General features: G+C 54.7%; 1 pseudogene; it reads left to right on the top strand.

The window, feature by feature from the left end:
• LOC147412382 (axonemal central pair apparatus protein HYDIN-like) overlaps positions 1-21,210 on the top strand; it is a 64,992-nt pseudogene extending 43,782 nt beyond the window's left edge.
• The last annotated feature ends 2,291 nt before the right edge of the window (positions 21,211-23,501 follow it).

The raw sequence follows: 23,501 nt of genomic DNA, 5'->3' as shown, positions 1-23,501 counted from the left end.
TGCTCAGTCCCACTGACAGTCCCACGCTTTGGCTCAGACCTGGAGTTGTGGGGTCAAGAGAGGGGGGCAGGTCCTGTGTTTGGTAGCTGCTAACCCAAATAGGTCTGTGGGTACCACAGATGCAGAACATCCCTGTTTGAACTCCCAGTCTGTAGATGTCAGATGATCTTGCTTGTTCTTCTTCCCAGCCCCCTTGATCTTCTTCCATCATTTCTCACAGTTATTTCTGCTCTCCTGTTTAACCCCTGGAGGTTTAAGGATCCCAGCTACCTCCTTCAGCCTTTCCACGCAAACTCTTCTCTGTGCCACTCGGGACAAGCCTACATCTCCTGCCAGCTTGTTCATGTCATCCTGGGGCTGCCTCTGGGCTGGGGAGTCATCCCTCCCTGCCCTGGGGCCAGCGCCTTGGGCCCAGCTGAGGGCCAGGGAGTGGCATACTCCTTGCTGGGGATGCCAAAGGTGAGACTGTGAGACATCAGCCTCTCCTGGGACTCTTTCTGCAGGCTCACGTCACTCTAGGCATGTTTACGGTGTCTCCTGGCTTTGGCTCCATCCCTCCTGGGGGCCAGCAGATGATCGCGGTGGATTGCTACCCAGAGCTGCTGGGGACGTTTAAGGAGCACCTGTCCATCGATATCAGCAACAGAGACCCCAAGGACAATCCCCTTAGCATCCCCTATGCCCTGTTGGCCGAGTCCTGTCTCCCAGGTACATCCTGTCCAGAGGTTCCCATGGCCAGCCCTGCTGATGATCAGCACCTAAACTTGCTGCTTGGATAGAGAGGCACCCTGACCCCGAAGTCCTCTCTTAAAAACCTCAAAGGTTCCAGTCCTTTTCAAGCCCAGCAGTGGGAAGAGGCTGGGAGGGATGCATGGAAAGAGGAAAGGAAAGCAATACCCTTTAAGACTGAGGGCAACCGAGCGCCAGCCTCACAGCCACCTCCCCCACCCAGGGTTGGGTTTTGCAGTGACCTGGGCTGAAAGGGCTTATCAAGCCTTCTGAGAGGCCAGTGGGGTCAGCAGGAAGGCTTCTCCATCCTCAGCCCTCCCTCTGGTCTGCTCGCAGCATTCGTGGTTGACAACATAGAGTCCATCTTTGAGGAGCATCGAATCTGCAGCAACATCAACCTCTGCCAGGTCCTGCAGACAGTTCAGGACAAGGGCGTGTTCATCACAGATGAGAACAAGTTTGTCTTCACCAATGTTCTGGTTGGGCACCGGGCCACAGCCCGCTTCAAGATCCGCAATGTGGGCAAAGTCACCTGTCACGTGGTCCTCTTAATCAAACCCATCCGTGGCAAGGTAAGAACAAGAGGCCGAGGTGACTGCTGCCAAAGGCTGTGTGGGAGCCAGCCTTGTTCCCCAGATTTGTTGCTTCGTCTTGCCCGGACCCATCCAGCTCAGTGCAGGTCAAGCTACAGGGGAGAGCAGCGATGCTGGGGTGACAGTTGGGTTGAATTCAGCATATCTCAAGCGAGGTTTTGGCTCACGCCTCTGGGTCCGGTGGGAGACCTGAACCCTTCTGAACATCTCTTGGAAGCACAGTCAGAGCGGGGCTTTTGCTGGACTGATGTGCCGGGGCTCAAAGCAGATGATTTCCTCAGGCTCCCTGGTGTTTTCCTTCTCTTTAAAGGCCATTTCTAGGTTATTTGCAGGGTTTTCCGTGCAGTCCCCACCTCCCTGCCCAGCGCTCAAAGCAAGCTTCTGCACTCCTGGGCTTTATGGCAGCTCCCTGTGCAAGGTCAGCACCACTCTGGAGTCTCCCCCTGAGATGGAAGGAGCCTGTCCAGGGAAGCAGCAGGGAAGACATGCTGTCTGGGGCTGTTCCCCATGATGCATGTATGAGCAAGACTGCATCACGTTGAAGGGTGTTTCTCCCTAACGCCTCTCTGTGGGTTCCCCCGAGCTTAACAGTCGCATCAGTGGTGTTTTCAAGGTGGATCCCGTTCGGATGTGCGTGCCCAGCCACTCCCACGCCTTCGCTACGGTGACCTTCACTCCGCAAACGATGCAGAACTACCAGTGCACCTTTGAGGCTTCCCTTGATGTCCAGGCAAGGTAAGTCACCCCGGGAGATCTTGGGGGGGACCTTTCTGATAGCTGCCTCTCCTCTAGAATCATGTAGACCTCTCGTTAACGCTCTCTTAGTAGCCCTAGGGAGGGTACTTGACATTAGATAGTATAGGAAGCTTTAACCCCTAGGCATAGCAGAGCAGAAAAGTGAAGAGTCATAATTTAGCCTATATGAGTAATGGCGAGGACAGGCAGCCAACTGGAAGTTACTGAATCATAAAAAAAAGGGAGATGTGCAACAGCTGAGCTGGGGCTTTCCAAGGGCAAAGGGTCAGGTGAAGCAGTTTCTGTGCCAGCAAGTCAGTGTGCGTTATTTCCTCCTTGTCCCTGTGCTCCTCTGTGATACCTGGGGTACAGGAAGATCTTTTCTGTTAAAGGAGTGTTCAGACCCCTTTGAGAGGAGCCCAGTTCCTCTGTCCTGGGACCTGTGTTTGTACCGGGGCTCTGACCTGCTCTTCCCCAACCCTTTGGTCACTGACTTGGGCCAAGATAAGTCAGTCTGCTGCCCTAATAGGCAATTCATTTTTTTAGTCTCCTTGGAAATAACCTTTACTGACGGTGTTCTTTATTTGCTTTTCCCTTCCTGCTTTTCTGCTGTTTTCGTGCTGTGCTTGTGCTTTTTGCATGTGTCTCATATCACCGCAGCCAGTGAATTTGCCATGTCTCATCTGTTGCGTCATTATTCACCTGCTGCACTGCATGTTTCTATTAAGTTAAATGATTTTTAGCTGTTTTTCTGGAAGATTTCAGAGCAACTTCCTCTTGTGCATGGCCCTGACCTGACTGAGGGGAGAGGTGTGAGGGGGAGTTGTGTCGTGGGGTACGGGAGCACCAGCCAGGGAGACCGCAGCGAGTGGCCCTTGCTTCGTTGCTTGCCGAGTGGGGAAGGGGTTAGTGCCAGCCATAGTGGTTTCTCCTCTGTCTTCTGCAGCCCTGCAGCAATTAAAGCACAAAGCCTGACCTTCGATGTCAGTGGAGAGGGGAATCTGCCTCGGGTGACGGTCCTGCGCCCGGTCCTTCACAATAAGAGAGGGAACCCTCTGCTGCTCTTCAAGAAGCTGTTGCTGGGCGCTTCAGAAAACCTCCCTCTGGTCCTTCGCAACGGTGGCATCGTACCTGTCCAGGTGAGGACCTGCTGCGGAATGCTCTGGTCTGGGCACAAGTGCTTGTGCCATGGAGGAAAGGTCCCAGAAAACATGGCAGACCTGGGAACAGGTCTCAGAAATTCAGTTTAAGCAAATGACTGACTTCTACTTTCCAGAAAGGGAATTCCTCTTGGAAATGTGATTTTCTGACTGGTCTAGCCTTTATTGGTTAAAGACAACACAGGGAAGTTGGTGGGGTATTTTTCTCCCTGTCTCCTCATGTTTTGGTTCTCATGTGGGCCTGTGTGGTGTCCTAGTTAGATTAGATTGTATTTGATCTCATTTTACTACATCTTTGTTAAACTCAGTTGTGGTTTAATTACATTCTGCTAGTTACTTTTAGTACTTTCTGTCCTGTTTGGTTATATTTTAATTGTATCCCAGTGCCTCTGAACACTTTTTTTTTCCTGTTTGATTTCACTTAAACCTCGTGCCAAAAGCTGTGTTGGAAGCAGGGCAGCGTGCCGGGTTCCCCGTGCTGGAGCAGCAGCGGTGCGGTGTCAGTCCCTGTGCCATCCTGTACCCGCACCAGTGTGGTCATGCTCTGTGTTCCCTTTTTTCAGTTGATGATAGACCTGTTGGATGAAGGGGGAGTTTTCTTCTTGAAAGCCAGGCCCACCACACACTGCATTTACCAAGCTGTGGGCGTGAAGGAGGACTCTCCTGGCAAAGGTAAAGTCATTAACCATGAAGTGTGGTCATCCATGCAGGGAAATGTGTGTCCTGCTCTTGGCTTGGCCAAGCAGCAGCCAAGTGTCAGACATAGTTTCTGTCCTGGGGCTCTCTGTACCCCTAGTTTTGCACGTGGACTTTTACAAGATTTTCTCCTAGCAAGTTGTAGGAAGCTTTTCTGTTCTTCTGGACACGGTGGGTTGAGTTGTGGGGCCTATCACCACTTCAGCAGACTGTCTGAGGTCTTCGCTGCATGTGGGAAGTTACCAGCCTGAACAGAGGCAGCCTTTGAGCCCACAGCAAGCCAACAGAAGCCAGAACCACTCTGACTCAGCTTTGCGTATGGCAGGAGCTGGCTGGATGCAGTTTGAGTGAGAGCTGGGTGTTAACCTGAGGTTAAGACACTTCAGCAGTGAAATGCGTGGTGGTGTCACAGTCTCGTGACCATAGGAGGAGGGTCTGGATCTGTGGGTGGGAGAACGTCCGCTTAGAGGCAGCTGGGTTTCAACCTTTTATTCCTCTTACACCCCATGGCAGTATTTCCTCTGCACACTGTATCACTTGTCTCTGATTTCCGTTGCTGTGCAGAGAGGAAGCCTCACACTGCTTGCCTGGTCCTGCATCACGGGAAATTAGCGGAGTTTGACGAGCTTTTCAAACCCACCGTGGCCCAGCGTGTGGAAGGGAAGGTCCACCTGTCAGTGGTGGACAACCCCTACGAAGAGACCGACATTCAGCTCGTGGGTGAAGGCTACAAGGATGACTTCACGCTAGATAACATCCATGGACTAGTGGCAGACAGCAAGGAGGAGAACACAGAGGGCAATCTGGAGGAAGATATAATTGAGGGTAAGAGAGGAGAGACTGCCAAGATGGAGCAAGGAATAGGAAAATCCACATTTCTGCTCACTTTGTGGCAGTGCAGGTGTGGTCTAGACTTAGTGGACAGATCCCGTTGCCTTTTGTAGCCTGCAGAGCAGCCACGCAAGGGAAGAGCACAAGGGAAGAGCCTCTGTCAAGGGAGAAGCTTGCAGGCTAGCAGGGAAGGGTCCGAGATCCCAGCGTTCAGCTGAGTATCTCTAAAAGAAGGTCTGCCAGCCCATGGTGTACTATGAAGACCAAGTCTGATAATTTGTGTCCTCTCTATAACCAGGACTGTGCTGTTGCCCACGAGACCGGGTGGTCTGTGAGGGTGCCAGCCATGTGCACAGAGGCGATGCCTGTGGTACTGCATGTCCCTCTGCACAGCCACAGTCACGTGTTTAGGGACGTGTCAGGGTGTTGCCCTGAAAGTGGTAGGGTGGGGACCTGCCTCTCTCAGAGGGAGGAAGGCTTGGAGCAAGGAAGGGTTGGACATACGTGTGTCTGTGTGCATGAGGGGTCGGGACGGAGCTCACCGCACACTGAGATCCCTTGCTCTTGTTCTTAACAGCTGCCAGAGTGGATCACATCCAGTTTGGGGACTGTCATGTTGGGACGCCCTACCCCGTGACCTTCGCGATCACCAACCGCAGCAGGGTGGAGGGGATGCGGTTTGAGTGGCTGGCAGACGTCCCGTTTCACTTCTCCCCCCAGGTGAGCTTGGGTGGCTCTGCCTTTCCCCGCTGCTCAAGCCCTGCCCGGTGGGTTTCCGGCAGCGAGCAGGGAGTCGCCAGTGCCATGCGGGAGGTGCGGTCCCTGGCGCTGCTGGGCAGGGCTGTCAGCCCTGCACAAAGGGCTCTGTGTCACGGGAGGCGGCAGCTTTCCTTTGTACTTTTCTCTATCAAACCTCAGACAAATGCAGAGTAAGATGCAGATTCCTGGCGCAGCTGCTCACCATATCAGTCCCTTTGCTGTCAGTCGTGCCCTTGCCAGTGATTCCAGTTTGGTCTTGGCTCTCTGGTTCTCCCTAGGTGGGACACCTCCATGCTGGCCGTGCTAAGGACATCACAGTGACCTTGAAATCGGATGTCGCAGTCACCTTCAAAAGGCACCCTGTGAAGTGTACGGTGGCTAGGATCTCCTTCCTGCTGCCTCCAGAGCAGGTTACCGACTGGGACGACCGCTTGCGCACCATCAAGTGGGTGGACACCACGAGGGGCCCAGCAGCCAGGTGGCCTGTCAAGAAGAAGGTAAGAAGCCCAACAGCAAAAGCTAACGGAGCTTCCGCAAAACCAACTGCCAACGGCAGCAGACCATCTGCAGCTCCTGCTCCCTCCTGATGTTTAATCCACCCGGGAGGGTAACCAGCCGTGCGTTTTAGGGGAGGGGTGGGCGCACAGTGACCCGATACGCTCATGCAAGATGGGGAAGTCTATTTGGCGAGAGGTGTTTTAGGCACATGCAAACTGTTGGGCTCTGCCAAAAGCTGAAGTGTTGCAGCCTGTGTTGAATGGGAGGCCACGTCTTGTGGTAACACATTTTATGGTGTTAAGATCTCTTCATCTCATTCGGTGCCATTTCACCAAGAAGGAGTTAAAACCACTGTGCTCTGTCTCTTGGTTTGAAGTAGAGGGCAACACCAGCACTCTCTAGGTGCTGGCTAGCCCACCAGCACATTGTGGGTGAGCTCTGAGCCCTGCCTATGCTGATACCAGAGACTTTGCTGGTGGTCTCTGTATCATGTGGGCTATCTCCTTACGGAGCAGCCCAGGCACTGTATGGCAGCCGTACAGGAGTCTGGAGAAGTATCATCTTCAGAAACTCTCACTTTTACTATCATTATTGCCCAACACCCTTTTCTTGGGTGATGATTCTTCCCCAGTTTCTGAACCATTGTAAGACCTATAAACCAAACTTCTTCCCCATCAGAACCTCAGCAGTCAGAGACTTTCCTAGTGAGTTCATTCCCATCCCAAAATGCCCAGCCCCAGCCACCACCAGTGTAGCTGTTGGCCCCCACAAGACATGTGGAAAGTGCTTTCTCCGAAGACAAGAAGGAATAGGTGCTTTCTAGCTTTGTTCATTCTTGGGGTTCTCCATTCACAGAGCTCCAGCAGGGAAACTTAATCCTAATTTAGAGCCCTGCTGGCTTTATAGGGGGGGCCAGGCAGCAGCAATGATACCCAGTCATCGTCCCCATGGGCATATGGTGGCGATTGCTTTGATCAGTAGGTAGAAAAAAGCTATAGTGGAAGGGTCAAATTTTGTCCCCTTTCTGGGGAAATAAATGGGAATGGTCCTTTCTAGACCCTGTATGTGGCTGATTTTGGAGGCCAAGAGACTCCCTGCTCAGGCTGGCTTTCTGGGCTCTGCTTAGTGATTCTTCCCTCTCCTGTTTGGAGGTGATCGAGACAGTCCCAGAACCAGCTCACGCTGTCCTGGAGAAGAGCAGCTGCGAGGTGGAGCTTCGCCTCAGCACTGTTGTTGACTATGCCGAGTTCCAGCTGGATACGGACACGATTCAGTTCAAGGAGACCTTGCTCTTCCAGACGAGGACATTCACGTGAGTGCTGGAGGCCGGGCAGGGACCTGTGAGTGGGAGTAGGAACTGCCTTTGCCATGAGGTGACCCAGTGTCTGCTTCCCCAGAGTTGTGCTGTGCTCTCTGGTGGCTTCTACTTTTCCTTCTGCTCATGGTCCTGTGCTGCTCAGCCACTTAATAAACCTCTTCTAATTTCTAACAGGCTGATCAGCCTTGGAGGGGGGTGCTGCTGCCTGCTGGGTATGAGGTTGCAGCTTTCGCCCATCTTCTGGCACGTCCTGGGGGCCTGGAGATCTCCCACATGGACCCGAGTCCCTTCTAGGGCCTTATGTTCAGTCTCGCCTGCTGTTCTTCCTTTTAAACAAATCGTTTATCGTTTCGTCTTTTCTAAGTAGTGGCTGAGTGCTGGGGCCCACATACCTGCCCACAAAGCCAATCTCCTGCTTGCCTATCTCCTTGCACAGCCTTGCAGCCTCTCTCTGCAAGCATCGAGCAGCAAATCCAACAGGATTGCACTCCCCACCACGGAGGCAGCGGAGGTGAAACAAAGTCTTTTCCCAGTGTCTCCGCACCCGCTTCTACCTAGGCTGGATGATCATCTTCCTTTGCCCCTGTATGCTGGTTGTTTCTGCTGCCTCTCCGGGGCCGGCTCTCCCCAGCTCTGCACTCCCACCCACCCCATCAGAGCTATTCCCACGGCTATCCAGCAGAAGCAGGAGTTGAAAAGTGAGCAAACCTGGACTTCTCCTACCTGCAGAGCATGCGGCTCTCAAAGTCCCCCACGTACACAGGGGAGAACTTCATCTGGAAGAGCTGCTCCTGTCCTGCAGGGATGGTGCTGCTGCAGGGCTCGACAGAGAACGGTGGGGTGGCACCGACGGTGTTCAGAGATGAGCTCGGGGAGGAAGAGACCAGCTCCAGAGTGCTGCCCAGCTGGCTTGAACAACGGCTAGACTGGAGCTTCAGAGAGGCACTAGAAGTGGAGGAGAGGAAATTCCCTGCAGTAAGGAAGAGGTTATAGTAGGACACCACCTTTCAAGGGGAAAATCCTCTGTTTCCAGCACCCCTGCCTCCCGCTGCAGGTGGACAGAAGGGAGCTGGGGTGCACTTGGAGCATCTCTGGCCAAGTGCTTTCAGCAGGACTCCCCCCAATGAAGAGCAGGAGAGGGGTCAGTTTGCATTTTGCTTCTGCGTTACTGCTTGATAAATCCTAAACCAGGAAGTCCTGGGGAGAGGTGTGAAAGTGAGAAGACAGACAGAAGGGAGAACAGGGTGGGGGCAGCAAACACAGTGAAAAGGCCCAGCAGAGACCCAGAGAACTGCTCGAATCAAAACCCACCGCTGAACCTCACCCTGTATAGACACTCAGATGACAGACAGGAAGGTTATGTCTCTGTTAGCAAAGTAAATGGGCCCAGGACTGAATCCTGCTGCTTCACTCCAAGCTGTTAAACTCTTTCCAGCTCCAGGAGTGGGGAGCTAGGTGCAAACTTCTGCAGAATGCTTCCTGGCCAAATGGTCATTCCCAAACCATGTCCAGGAACTAACAGCAGAGATGTCTGTGTTACAGCATCTGGGAAAATTCCTGGGTGCTGTTTCACGTCCCAGTACAGCCAGCCTCAGCACTTGGCATTAAGGACAGTGTGAAGTCCTGCTCCCCTGGGGCCTACAGCATTGAATTGTGCTTCTTGTGTACGGTGGAGAGAAGGCTTTGGGGAACAACACTGCTCTGCCCTGCACATTCTTGCCTGCCTTCCTCTTTGCCAAGCTTTCGTAACTAATGACCAGACAGCTGATGGCACAGCCCAGCAGACTGGCTTCAGCCCGAGTGTGCCTGGTGCTGGGGAAGAGCCAACACCAGGACCTGGAGGGAGACAAGCACATTCAGAGCATCAGGGACTTCGGCTGAGGTCTCCCATCTTGACCATCAGACAAGCTGCCTGCGCTAGGAAACACAAGGGTTGACAGCGCTCCTCGCTCCTTTGTCCCTTTGAAGAGCATCCTTGGGACGTCCTTGTTGCCTTGAAATAGCAGTCAGACAGGTTCAGTGAAGGCTGCAACCACAACAGAGAACACCATCTTCCAAAGGCATCTTACTGGACTTGATTTTACCATTTTCACTTACCGTTTTACTATTTTCACTTACCATCTTGCCATTTTAACTGCAAGTGTTTGGCTACTTTCTTTGCTAATCCCTTTGTTGGTAGCCATTAATTTTTAGCCACCTGAGACAAACAGGGCCCCTAGAAAGCAGGTGAGATGTTTGTGCTCCCAGTGTTGTTCCCCTATGCCAAATAACTCCTTCCAGATGGTGTCCAGGACTGCCAGTGCCTGATGTCTGCTACAGGACCAAGGCAGTAACATCCCAACGCCACCTTAGTAGTCCTTTTTGCTTTGCGTTCCCAGGACCTTCATGGTGATGAACCCGACTGATTCCGTGTATTCCTTCCAGTGGACTTGCCAAGACCCTGAAGCTCCCCCAGAATGGGTGGCTTTCTTCTGCCTCACAGGGAGAGGTCAGATCCAGCCAGGGAAGAAAGCAGAGGTGGGTGCAGAAAGTTAAGAAGGTAGATCCAGAACACATGTATGCCAGTTTTAACACCAGCTATGTATGCACTGACTGGGCATCTCAGCTCGCTGTGAGCTTGCCAAGACCATGAAGAAACCTTTGACTGCAGTGTAACTGAACTGGCAGATGAACTGTTGTCACCCTGTACGCCACTTCTGCCAGGTCTTGGGGCTATGAGAGGCACAGCAGCCTATCTCTGAGCCCGCAGCAACATAAGGTGGAGGTTCCTGGGGTTTCTTGGTGGTATAGGCTGCACTCCCCTCCCTTTACCCTGCCAAGGGCAGCAGTTATCCTCCATTTGCCTCTTTCTCCCACAGATGAAGTTTGAATTCATCCCCCAGCACCTGGATATCACAGAATCATTCTGGGTCTTCACAATCCCTGAGCAGAGCGTTTCAGTCCCGTTCCTCTTGGTGGGCAACACCACTGACCCGCTGGTGACTTTGGACAGATCCCACCTGAACTTCCACTTGGTGTTAACTGGTGAGCACCGTGGTTGTACCTTACACCCTCACATGGGGACCGTTCCAGGGACCCAGCAGTCCTGTTTTTCCAGCTGGCTCCACCAAGGAAGCTGGAAATGGAAACAGGCACTTGTGAGCAGATCATCCAGCTCCTGGCACCCAAGTGTACGAGGGAGAGGAAGGGGAAAGGAGGAAGGCGTGTGGTTGGGGCTGTTTCCAAGAGGGGGTTTGGGGGTGATGCAGGGGAGCCCAGGGGGTCAGAAGTGCATTTCTGTGTTGGCATCCTGAGCGTGCCGTGCTGCAGGCAACGCTCCTCGCTGCAAATTGCCTGCTGGGCTCAGCCAGCAGGCAGGCACGCAGCAGGCAGTGGTGGTCTGGCGGCCAGAGGAACAAAAGGTTTTCAGCAGCTTCTTTGTCTGCTCCCCAGGGCACAAGGTACAGCGGACTGTCTATATGATCAACCGTGAGAAGGAAGCCTTCAGCTTTGCTTCCAGAAAAAGTTCTCTCTTCTCAGCGGGATGCAACGCCTCTGTGAAAATAAGAGCCCCTGGAAGGCTCCATCGCTCCTCATTCAAGGTAACAGGGCTCACAGGCCAGATTGCCTCAAACGTAGTACTCAACGTTGCACTGTCATTTTGCTTTTGAGGCTTTCTCCCCTCCTCGGTCACCAGGTGGCTCTCAGCAATAGCATACATCTGCCTTGTTTTGTTCCTCCCCGATGGGGACGCCTTGAAACTGCAGGTCTCTCCATAAAGTGGCTGTGTTGGGGTTACCCCGGTCTTCTAGGCCCCCTTCCTGGAGAAATTTAGGCTTTGGATCTTCTAGTTTTGATGATAAAAGCATGTTTGAGGGTTTTAACCCTGTGACCCCCTGAGCCAGCAGCCCTAAGTGTGCGAGGTCTCCTCTCCTCTCTGTTCCACCACACATGGTCTATACAAAGCTACCAAGAGCAGCAAAGCACAGAAGCAGCACTGCAGCCCATTGTGAGGGACAGCAACAGGCTTACACAACTGGCTCTGTTTTGCAGGATCACCTGTCAGAAAACAGATGCTCTTCTCTTGTAAACGGCAGCCATGACTTGCGAGCAGACGTGATCATGAGTTCACACAGTGTAACAGATCACTAGCTCATCTTCTGGTCCACCATGGATGTCCCTGTGCCCACTCAGAGCCTGTCTGGGTGTAAGGAGAATGTGTTAGCTCTGGGCAGCTTTGCTGTGGCTTAAAAGATGCTGAATTTTGGCTTGCCGCAGGCTGCGAGATAAGAGAGCACCCTGCATCAGCTACTGGGCCTCACCTGAGCAGTGGTAATTCCTTAAATCTCTGCAGTTTGGCTGTATTTGATCATGTGCCCAGAAGTTACCCACAAAAATTACAAAGATGCGGTTTGGTGGCACCCGCATGGTACCGCTGTCATGGGAGGTGGATGATTCCTTTTTGCAAAGAGGATGTTACCCCTGCCATGTAGATCGGAGAGATCGGGGAGCTCCACGAGTGCCCTCCTCTGTGTTTGGGACAGAAGTGGGGTCTCAACCCAGTGCTGCCCTGTAGCATGTGGGCAGGGCAGGGAGGTCAGCATTGGCTCAGGATTTGCTGCCGTGTTGTTGTATCCTCTGCTGTTCCATTGCATGGAATCATCATACCCTGACCAGGGCTCACCAGGGCTTGCTCCACAGCAGAAAGCCCTGGAAGGGCAGAGCGCTGCTCCTGGTTTCTCCCAGGCCTGGGATCTCACCACAGCCGTTGCCCAGATGCTCTCCCGCAGAGCCAGCACTGTTTGGCCAAGAAAGCAAAGAGGCAGTGAATGGAGCAAAAAGGGTCTTCTCTCCCCAGGTTTCCCATTACAGTCGTCTTCACACCGACACTAGAAGGAGAGGCAGTCTTCAACCTCAAGTGCGATGTCAAGAGGAAGACCCAGCCCCTCTGCCTGATTATCAAGGCCACCGGCTATAGCATGACCGTGTCTGTCAGGAGTGAGGACAGCAACGACCCTGTCACCAAGCTCAGCACGGAGAAGGTCAACGTCATTGATTTCAAGGAGGTGAGCAGTTCCCTGAACCATTTGCCCCACGAAGCCCTGCCAGGTTGGGCCTTAACCAGGAGCTTTGCCACTACATTTGCACAAGAGGGAATGCTTTTCTTCATTTATGGGTCTCTAGAGGGAGGGAGGTGGATTTTTCACATTGGCCATTAGCTGAATGGGAAAGATGCAGGAGCACGTTAGGAAGAAGCACTTGCTGGGCCAGCTGACGCTGCGTGTGCTCCAGCCCTTGGTCCTCGCCGCCTTCTCCCCGCAGGTACAGCTGAACGAGAACATCAAGCGCATCTTCAGCATCCGCAACAGCAGCAAGTTCAGCTTCCCCTTCTCGTGGGAACTGAGCGGCCCTGCAGCCCGTAAGCAGGTCCTTACCGTCACCCCTCGCACGGGCACCGTGCGGGCGGAGAGGAAAGCAGAGACACAGCTGGCTTTTCACCCCCAGAAGATGTGCTCTTTAGAGGGCGTAGAGCTGAAGCTGCAGGTGAGGCACCAGCGTTTCGTACAGGACTTTCACCTTCCCTCTGCAGCAGCTTGGCAGCAGGAGCCCAGAGCCAGGGGTGAGCTCTATCACTACAGAGCCTGAATGAGGTAGAGAGGCTCCTGCTGCCAAAATAGCAAGCCTGACAGCTTCTGAATGGAGTATTTTACTAAGTGCTTATCCAGGACCACTTTGGGAAGCAGTTTTGTGGCAGGACATATCCCCCAGGCCCTCTCTGCCACTAGTTTGGAGGGGGGGGTGTGTGCACCCCCCACCCCCCCCCCCCCCCCCAAAGTAGATGTGCGTGGGGATGGAGCTGTGTCTCCTTGCCAGGCCCCTCCTGAGTCGGGTCCCACAGCTCAGAAAGGTCTTGCCAGCACGTGGCTGCGCAAAGCAGGGATGTGACTCTCCAAAAACCTTTTCCTCTCAGACCAAGCCTTCCCCTTTCTATTTCTGTTCTGGGGTCCTTTGGCACTTGCTTTTTGTTATTGTCACTGCAGCCAGCTGTCCCTCATCCTCTTCCTCGGCCACCTCTGGTGTTTGCAGTTGTCGTTCCCATCTCTTCAGCTGCCTCACACTTTCTTTCACCCCACCAGATCAACAAGGGTCCCACGTTTACCTGTGTATTCCTGGCCACCGTGGTAGTGCCCCCCGTCCACTTCTCCACCACCAGACTCAACTTTGGAGCCTGCTTCGTCTACCATGCTGGGATGGGACCTGCCCAGCAGACCGTTGTCATCACAAACAAGGCAGACAAGGATGTGAGGTAGGCCTTCTCCGCGCAGTCCTTCAGCCCTTGCCTGGCATGTGCCTGCTCCATGTCCTCATGACCACTGTGGGCGAAATCGTGAGGATGCAGGGAGAGGAGACAGGAGAGCCCTAAGCAGCGCTGATGTCATCTGAGCACACACAGCCTTGTGACACCTCTGCTCCTCTTTGCTCTGCTTTCTGTCAGCTTGAACTGCTTGTTCACCAGCACTACGCACCTGGAGGTGGACTTCCCAGGGTCCATCCTACGCCCGGGAGGGACAGTGGAGGTGCCCATCACTTTCTATCCCAGAGAGGTTGCATCTTACCACGAGCTCGTCCCTTTTGAAATCAATGGGCTTTGTCAGCAGACTGTTGAGGTCCGAGGAAAGGGCACAGAAATGAAGGTGAGATGAAATCCAAATCCCAAAACTCCAGGTGGCAGGCAGCCAGCATGGCTTTCTCAGTTTTCCTCATCTCTTCCCTAGCCTACCACGTTTTGGTTTTCTGCCACCCTCGTGGCAGAAAACCTGTTCTCCTCCTTTCCTTTGGCTTTACATTAATCCCTCCTGCCTCAGGTTGATGTTGTGGAACCACCAGGAAAGAAGGTGAAGCTGAGAGCCCTCTCCATCAGACAGACGGTGAAGAAGATTGCCACCATAGCAAACAACAGTGCTGTCCCAATCACTTTTAAGCTCAGTCTTATGTCCACCACGCCAGAGCTGCAAGAAGCTGGGGTAAGGCCTCTTCCTTCACTGGAGAGCACTTTGGTATGCCTGCAGGGATGTCTGCAGGTAGCTATGAGCTGCTCTGGGCAGGAGCTAGGAGATAATTACAGTTGTGTGCTGTCCTGGCTGCCTGTATGCTGTCCTGTCCTCCCTGCTGGGGCTGCTCTACCAGCAGAGACTTGCAATACAAATGTCTCATCTGAGCTGGGTGTCAGAACTCCCCTAAGAGCCAGGAGTGAGGGGAGGTACAATTCCTCTCATCTGTTTTAGACACGTACATTAGGACGTGGCCGTGTATATTAGATACGGAAAGGTAATCTTTAGAGACCAAGAGTTACAGCTCTCTTGGAGCTCATGTGAAATTACTTTGGAAGACACGGTCCAGCTCACCGTGGCCAGATGGACACGTCACAGGAACACGTACCTTGGTGCCTAGGGATGCGTACCAGGGAGTGAGTAGCGTTGGGCCAACGTTGATGGGGACAGAACAGGAACTGGAAGACCCGAGGGAGGATTCATAGCTCAGTTGCTAGATGAAGCAGTCTCCACTCCTTTCTTTGGGCACGTTCTCTGCTTGAACCCCACCAGCAAACTAAGTCTGAAGCCCAAAGGAGACACCTGTAAAGTGGAGGTGACCTTCTCCCCAAAGCGTCGCATCCAGCTGTTCAACGAGGAAGTGGCGTTGGAGTGCAACGGCCTGATGCGCTCCCTCTTCATGGTGCGGGGGTCCTGCCAGGGCATCTGTGTGAGCTTGGACCAGGAACACCTCAGCTTTGGAGCGGTGGTGCAGCAGAGCTACACATCCCGGTGCATCGTCATGCAGAACACAGGTGACATAGGAGTCAAGTAATGCAAAACCCCGTCTTTTCTGAGGGCTGAGAGCTTGGAGGGGGGTTGGATGGAGCTGTAGCTTGCCCAGATAGTTCCCCTCTGCTTTTCCATCCCACTGGGGAGTCGTGCAGCCAAGGCTGTGCCATTAGGCCCTGGAAGTTAGGAAGGGATACACCAAAAGCATGTTCACAGATGGGTGCAGTTGAGTCCTGCCCAGCCTGAAGCCTTACTGCCAGGTGGCTCAGCATCGTGCCTGAGATCTGATGGAAAAGCCCACGAGAGAATTAGAAACAGCGCGCTGTGTTTGCAGCCTCCCAGTTGCTAACCCTTCGTGCCTGTCCTTGTGCTTTCCTTGGCAAGGTTTAAGTGGGACGCCGAGAGCTTCAAGCCAGATTTCTCCATCAGCCCCACAAAGGGTTACATCTCTCCAGGAATGGATGTCCCCTTCACTGTGACCTTCCGCCCCTCTAAGCTGAGCCGTGCTATCCAGTGCGAGGGCCTGCGGTGCTTCATCCAGGGCAGTCAGCCGCTCCGGCTTACGCTGGCAGAGTGCTGCGTGGAGACCCCTGTGACCAAAGAGGTAACCAGAGCAAAGTCAGGATGGGTCCCCCGCCTGCCCCACCATTTTCACCACATCCCTCCCAGGGCAGGCTGTTTCCGTGCATAGACTCACTCCTGCCTGTTGTCCTGCCTGGGTATCCCAGAGAGCTGAGAAAACTGCTGGGCAGGATTCCCAAAATTTCTGAGCCCTGTAATTGCCGTCCTGCCCTGTTAAATGCACCGCTCCTCCAGTGGGCGCCCCAGCTGTCCTGGCTCTGCGTTGCAGCAGCCTTGCTACGGGGACACCCTGCAGGGCTCTTCTGAGACCCTCCCCACAGAGCCACCCAGCTATAGCCACAGGATTGCACCCGCAGCCCCACTTTTCCTCCTTTTCGGGGCAGGGGAGGGCATCCAGCACTAGGAGTGGGCAAGGCAACTGCATCCCGCCCCTGGGGCACAGGGATGCAGCATGGATGCACCTGGCTCTCACAGGCATTCCAGGAGGGTGCAGCTGGGAGGTGTTGGCTCTTGCTCCCAAATGAGAGCCCAGAGCTGCTCTTCAGCCTGCCCCCAAAGGGACTGTTCAGCTGCAGGTCTTGTCCTGTGCAGGAGAATTTCCGTCCAGGACTCCCCACTTTCTTTCTCCCCTCCTTGGGAGGCAGCAGGCCCCTTCACCCAGCATGCAAAAGACTTATTCCCCTCCCTTCTTTAAGAACAACCAACTTGATTTACTCCAAAAGCTATGGCCCAAATCGATATTTTGCCTATGACAAGGAAAAGCTGCTCCTTGTGCTCTGGGTCCTGGCATGGATTCTGGTCAGTCTGAGAAGAGTGGAAAGGGTTCCTCAGTATGACCAAGCAGCCTCTGTGCTCCTCTGTTGCAGACACTGACTTTCGTGTGCGATGTGCACGAGCAGCACAGCCAGACCGTCCTCCTGTCCAACCCGAGCAACAAGGCCCGGACCGTGCAGCCTGTCATTGAGGGGGAACACTGGAAGGGGCCTGAAATTTTCCATCTGGAGGCCAATCAACAAAAAAAGCCCTACAGGATCACCTACAAGCCCCTAACCATGAGCTCTGTGAATAACAAGCATCAGGTATGTGAGCTGTGCCTCAGCATGCCGACCCTCATCCTCACCCTGCTTTGGGCAGGAGGTTGGACGAGGTGACCTACAGAGGTCCTGTCCAAGCTGAAGTTGTCCTGTGAGCTATGTTGGAAGCTGGGTTTCTTGGCAGCTGGAGGCCAGGCATAGGGAAAGCGCAGGTGGGAAGTCTGGACTGACCACTAAACGTATTGGAGCAGCGAACCTAAAAAGCCAGGCTTTCTGAAGGTGCAGGCAATGAAGTTTGGTCTGTGCAGCTCCTGGTCCCTGCCCATGCAGCCCAGGGGGGCTCGGAGACCCCCGTGCTCAACCCTGTGAGCTGCACAGGCTCCCCAAGCCCTGGGCACGACCATTTCTGCCAGACCTGCCCTCGCAGGTTCCCTTTGCAGCATGCAGGGAACAAGGCGGGGGAAGCTGCCCTGCCATTTCTCAGTGCCCCCCTGGCCATGGGCAGTCAGGTGGGAAATGACACAGAGATCTCTTGACCTCCCCTTCAGTCATACAGGCCCTTTGGAAAGAGCCCTTTCTGCAGGTCTCGAGCTGGGCGGATGGGGCATGACTGGCCCCTCTGTTTTCATGGGCACTATTTCTGAGACGTACCAGGGACAAGCTTTGAATTCAAGGGGTTCGATTCAGAACGGCTCTGGGGTGCTGGAGGGGGGTGTCAGGCACCTGCCCCTTGCCCTGCTCCAGCTGACCTTCTACTAAGCCAGAATTGAGGCGAGGGCAAGAGTGGAGGCTAGAGGCTTCTGGGCTCAGTCTCCAGGGTGCTCAGCAGATCTGCACCCTGTAGGGTTGCATATGCTCCGTATCTCTTTCGTGTGGAGCCCTGCAGGAAGTGCCGTGCAGTTTTCAGCTGCTCTGGAGGCAGAGGAGATGCCCCAGGGCAGGTGGCTGTGACCCACTGGCACCATACTGGCTATGAGCTTTTCAGGGCCCACCCTGGCTGCTGGGACCTTGCCACGCCAGCTTGCAGGCTGCTCTCTTGGCCAGAATGTTGGGGCTAAACCCCAGCACTGCCAGGGCAGTCGAGCTCAGCCGGGACGGCCACCCCCTTGCCACGGCTGTCCCTGCACGAGCGCAGGGCTGGCAGCCGATGTGCCCAGGTTAGTAAGGCGAGTAAAGGAGTGTTGGGATGGGCAGAGCAGCTCTGCTGCAGGGCCGGCGTTCCCTTGCTTTGCCCAGCCGTGCTGCCTCTGTGTCCTGTAGCTGTGCCGGCCCGAGCAGGTACGACGTTGCCATCTCCAGCCGTGCAGGACACAGGGCTGCAGTCACAGCTCTGCCAGCTGGACTCGCTCAAAGCTGCTCAGGTGACAGCCTGAGGCGTGGGGCACTCTGGGTGTGCTTGAAAGCCAGTAACCGGTCTGGACAGAGAGCAGGAGAGCTCACTTACCCTGTTTCTTGTCTCTAGGGCTCCATCTTCTTCCCATTGCCGGAAGGGACAGGCTTGTACTACCTCCTGCAAGGAACTGCTGAGGCTCCAAAGTGTTCAGGGACCATTTTCCGGCAGGTCCCGTGTAGGACTTCCTACACCGAGCTCATCCCCGTCTCCAACTGGCTGAACAAACGACAGAGGTGAGTCCAGCCCAGGAAGTCTTGTCCCATCAGCAATCCCTGCAGCAGCATGAGGAAAGGCTTCCCACTGCCTGGAAGTTCCTTCCTGTAAGCTTTTCACTCTGCTGGGCTGTTTCTGGCCACAGGTGTCTGGGATCACACTACCCATGTTCTGCCTATGCAGACCCATCCTGGAGGGGATGAGAGCTGGCTCCCTCTGCTTGAGGCATTGAGGATGAGAGAGGCTGTGTTGTACCCCGATACGAGAGGCGTCCTCTGAGAGTCCTTCCTGTTGGCCATCACTGCACGCTTCTCACCCACAGGTTCCTCGTGGTAGTGGACATTCTCAAACCAGAAAACCTGGAAAGCAGTTCTGTGCTGCAGGGACTGGAATATGTCGATGTGCCAGGCTCTGCTAAGAAGGACTACAAGCTCACGTTCCGCTCCTACAAGGAAGGAGTTTTTAACACAATGGTAAGCGTGGACATGGGGCTGTGGGGCTCTTCAAGGAGCTGTTGGCTCACTGAGAAGCTACACGCCTGTTTTCATACCCCCACTGGTGGGTCTGTAGGTGTCCTAGGTGGGTACTGAACAGCAGGCATCTCCCCACACACCCACTCAGGTGTCCGTCTCTGTGAGGGTCCCACTGGGGACTGCAAAGCCCAGGTGGGTCAGGGCATTGGTGAGCTGGACGCAATGGGCGATGGGGAGGCTACGACGTGGAAACACCACACGTGCTTTGTTTTCCCTGGTCTTGCGCTCTGCCTGGGCGGCTGCTTACAGCTGTTCTTGGAAGTCGGGCGCTGAGCCCAGGGGGTTCTTGGGGCTGGCTGGGTACAGCTGGTGTCTTTTTGTGTGCAGAATGACCAGCGCTTCCCTTTTTCTCTGATTCAGGTGACCTTCCTCAACGAGGTGACCAAGGAGTACTTGTTCTACATGGTGACTTTCAAGGCCACCGCTTCGGGACCCATCAGCACTGTTGAAATGACCACCGCTGTTTGACAGAGAGCGTCTTCCACCGTCAAGGTGGACAACCCTCTGCCTGTCCCAGTGACGTTTGCCGTAGATTGCAAGGTGTCTGACGTCAGCGTTCCCCAGCATTTCACAGTTCCTGTGCAGTGAGAGGTAGGTACAAAGCTCATCCAGTAGGCTCTCCTCTCCCTGAAGCCTTTCTGGGAGTGGGTGTTCTTGAAGGGTGATGCCCTACATGAACCATCTGGGGCTGCTTTCCAAGTGTGACAGCTCCCACCTGCTCATAATCTGGAGGGGAAGCAGCATGTGAGAACATCCCTAGTGGGAATTGCCCTGTACTGGTGAAGTCTACCATGCTACCCCTTGTGATATGCTCCCCTCAGGCCTCGCATGGCCGGTCCTTGTGCCACATGCGCCTTATTTAGTGTGGGTATGTTCAAACACTGGCAGGGTGTTTGCAGCCTGGATTGATAGGAGGCGTTGTGTGCCCTGGGGACAGTGGGGGCATTTTAGGGTGAGAAGCTTCTGGGATAGTGCTGGAGGGTTCTCAGATGTTGGGAATGGTCCCCCAAGTGAACCGTTCCCTAGATGCAGCGAGGCTCTGCACCAGAGAGAGGGAGTTGGAGTGAGGGCTGGTGCTGGGTTCCTTCCAGCACTGTGTGAGCGCCCCAGGGACCAGTTTCCGCCATCCCAGCCCTGGCCTCCCCGCCTCTGCCTGACCCAGTGGCTTTTCCCTTCGTTCCTCCCAGGCTGACCTCATCTTTGAGTACCAGCCCCTGAAAATGGGTGAGAGCACCGGACGCCTGGTGCTCCAGAGCAGCGACTTGGGCTCCTTCTACTACAACCTGCACCTGAAAGCCACTGTGAGCAGGCTGGAGAAGCCCCTCTACTTCTGCACCACGCTGGGCTCTAGCCAGACCATCACCACCAAAATCATGAATTACACCCAGCAGAAGACAGACTACCTCCTCCAGGTGACTCCAGCCTGCCCAGGGCTCTTGCTGGGAGGCAGCTCATGTGGCCAGCATCAGCCCTCTCCATGGAGGGATCGTGTCCCTCCGGCTCGGCCTGGCATAGCCAGTGTGGCTGTGTGAGCCCAGGGCACTTCCTACCGACGCTGGGCTTGTCCCCAGCTGGACTGTCCTCACTTGCAGACCACTCTCTGCTGCCCTTGTTGGAGCTGCTCTTGGAGGTTCCATGGTAGCTGGACTTCCACCCTCAACCCCAGCTCTGGCAGGAAGGTCTTCTGAGGTCTGGGTGCAGGGTTGTCCCTGCTGGGCACGTTTGGACAGTCCTTATGGCCATTCACCAGGGGGGTGGGGACGGGTGATAGCAGCATGATAGCAGGGGACTCTCCGTCTCTTCCTGAGGTGCTGGCTGTGCTTTTGTGACCTGTCCCCCTCTCTGGTCTCTTCTCTCCCCTGTGCAGACCGACTGCGCTGACTTCCAGACAGAGGAAACCGTCACCGTGGCCCCCGCCAGCCCAGGGGGCTCGGAAGTGAGCATGGAGGTGACCTACGAGCCCTGCCAGCTGGGCGAAACCAGGGCCACACTGAAGCTCTCTCCTCCCTGCTGGAGGAGGATTACAGCATCCCCCTCTTCGGCCTCGCCCTCCCACCCAAGCCCCAGGGCCCCTTCCCCATCGAGGCTGGAGGCAGCACCTCCATCCCCTTCAAAAACATCTTCCCGCAGCCCATGGCCTTCCAGTACACGGTGGAGCACCCGGCCTTCACAGTCAGGGCCGCCAAGAGCTTGCGCTCCAAGAAGACCACCATCATCAGCGTCTCCTTCGAGGGTGGCCCGGCCCACGTCCCCACCCAGCTGGTGGTCTCCTGCCCCGGGGGGGCTGGCATCTGCTGGGTGTACTACCTCCGCGGCCTCCCCGCTCCCAGGTGACCCTCAGGCTGCCTTCGTCAGCGAACCGAGGGGGAGCAGCGACCTCCGCAGCGGTCGGTCGGGAATAAACCCCGCGGGGCTGCTGAGGGAGCTCCCTGCCAGGGAGCAGCCGGAGCAACGAGGTGGGTGGCTGCCCACCTTCATGTGGGACAGCACAGAGACAGTTCCCACAATGGCCAGAGAGGAAGACACCTCTCAGGAGCCTGAAGAAGGACAATCGGCAAAGGAGAAGGAGGAGACGGAGGAACAACATCACCCCTCATGCCATGAGAGCCGTCGCCCGTGCTCACACAAGCATCATTGTCCAGTGCAGCGCAGTGGGCACACAGGGGAACAGCGTGGGGCCCTGGCATGTCTATCTGCTGAAGGCATGGGACGAGGCCCAGGCATGACAGCCCACTGAAGGACGACACTGGAGCACATGGAGGTGGATCCACCTCCAGAAGAACCATGGCCGTGGGTCCACCTGCCACAGCCATCACCTGGCAGTACCCCAGCCACCCGGGCTCCTTTGCATGACATGGTGCCAACAGCATCGCAGGAGCGCCCAGCTGGCTCCCCACCAGCAGCCCAGCCTCTGCCCCTTCACCACGGGACGATAATCAACGACAAAAGAATAAAAATGCTTTCAGCCTCTCTTATTTGGCACTTTGGCGACTGCGTCTACACTCCTGTCACCCGTCCTTATCTCTGTCATCAAGTAAGGGGCTCTTTTGGAAAACTTGACATTTCCAGGCCCACCTTCGTGCTTTGGCGGTGCCTTACATCCTGGGGCTTTTAGGCTGTCACATCAATAATTTTATACCAGGTGGGGTTTTTTAATGGAGTAAAAGTATCCTAATGAAGGCACTGAACACTATGAATTGCTTGTTCCCAAATTATCAGTCTCACTTCAGTGTCAGGTAAAATTATGGAGGTCATTCTGGGAGTTACTGAAAAACACTTGAGAGACAACACCCTCTTTGGCGGTAGCAACACATGTTCACAAGGGAAAAGCCCTGTTTAACTGAACACAAACGCTATGCACTTCCACAGGCTCACCTGCCACCTCTCCCAGCAATAAACAGTACTTTTGTTAATTGTCAAGGGTTGTGTGGGCTCACTTCCCCCATCACTGCCCCCTCGTGAAGAGGTGCCATCTCTTCTGCACCGAGCCCCAAAGGGAGAGGGGAGGAGAGGCCCTGGCTTCCATCAAGCTGCTCCCTTCCCCACATGGCAAGGGACACCCACAACCTTGCCGAAGGTGGCCTGTCCCACTACCACCCAGGCCCTTCCTTCAGACGATCATCAGCATCAGACCCACCACTGACCTCAGGCACACCACCACCAGCAGCTGCCCCGCGGGGGGCGATTTGTCCTGCTGAGCACAAGGCAGCGGTCCTCCCACCGTGCAGTCCCCTTCTCCTGCCCACGCCTCACCCAGCTGGATGCCCTCGCAGGCTGCGCCATGGGCCTTGCGACAGGCAGAGTAAATGCCAGGCGCTGCTGTCCCCTTGTCCCCCTAGGACAGTCACCTCTGCAAAGCAAGGCTCATGTTGGGCCTGGCACAACTTGTTCTCGGTGAAGCTGTGCTGGGTGTTCAGGGATGTCACCTTGTCCTGTAATAAAGAATGGCTAACTGCCTTTTAGAAAACTGGCTTTTAGAAAAGTGCTGCTGACCAGCCTTTAGAGATAGGGAGGGAGGCTGATTTGTACTGACCCTTATGCATGGATCCATTGCGGCCTAACTAACACACACTCTAAAGATAAGAACAAAGCAGAATGCGCCAAGCGAAGGACACCAGGTGGCATCCTCCGATCAGACTGTGGGGCTCAAGGAACACAAAGGACTGAGCAGGAGAGAGGGAGAGCAGCGAGCAAGAGCTGGTTCTGTGAATTGGAAAAGACCTAGGATGGTTCAGGGCATGCGCCACAGGGCAAGTTCAAAAGTTCAGCCCTGAGGAAGACTTGACCTTCATCCCCAACGACCACCAAGGACCCCCGACAGGGGCATAGATTGGGCAGACTGAGGCGGGACTGTGAGAGGAACTTATGTTAATGAATTCCTGGAAATAATAAGAATAACCCAACCTTTTCTTAGAAATGTAATGAATAAACATGAAAGCTGTAAATACAAGACAAGAATCCTAACGCTTGAGTGCGCACGTATGGAAGGAGCCATCCCCCGTGCTGCCCGGTGCCACAATAAACAATCCCTGCTGAATAACACTGTTGTTAGTGAGTTTTCTCGGCTTCAGTACCTTTTCAGTTACTGTGGGTATTTTCATAGGGTCACAGAAAACTGTTTCGCA

The sequence above is a fragment of the Leptosomus discolor genome, unplaced genomic scaffold, assembly GCF_034619465.1.
Source record: "Leptosomus discolor isolate bLepDis1 unplaced genomic scaffold, bLepDis1.hap2 HAP2_SCAFFOLD_71, whole genome shotgun sequence".
In the NCBI taxonomy this organism is placed as follows: Eukaryota; Metazoa; Chordata; class Aves; order Leptosomiformes; family Leptosomidae; genus Leptosomus; species Leptosomus discolor.
This window is presented reverse-complemented; position numbering and strand designations above follow the sequence as displayed.